A 297-nucleotide genomic window follows, 5' to 3' on the forward strand; every position below is an offset into this window, starting at 1 on the left:
TCTGAGTATGGTTTGCATGGATATCATGAAGTTTGTCTTGGGATGCCTAGCAGCCTATGGTGGATGTTATTAAGAGATGTTAAGTTTCCTATAAGATTAGGAATACCAAAGGCCCCGTATTTAACCGGAGAATAGTGATTCCTAAATAGCTGGCACATGACGTCTTCTGAACAGTAACTAAATTTACGTATAATTTCACCTATAGCATTACAATTTCTCAACTGCTTCCCGATGTCTTAATTCTTCTTCAGTTCATCAGATATGTCCCAGATATTTAATTAAAACTACAAAATTCAG

At 36.0% G+C, this 297-nt stretch overlaps 1 protein-coding gene across 1 annotated transcript in view; it reads right to left on the reverse strand.

Moving 5' to 3' along the window:
- The window catches only part of LOC119591705 (steroidogenic factor 1-like), a 34,253-nt gene that overhangs the window by 33,591 nt on the left and 365 nt on the right, over positions 1-297 (reverse strand). The window lies entirely within an intron of this gene.

This window comes from Penaeus monodon, chromosome 29 (genome assembly GCF_015228065.2).
Source record: "Penaeus monodon isolate SGIC_2016 chromosome 29, NSTDA_Pmon_1, whole genome shotgun sequence".
In the NCBI taxonomy this organism is placed as follows: Eukaryota; Metazoa; Arthropoda; class Malacostraca; order Decapoda; family Penaeidae; genus Penaeus; species Penaeus monodon.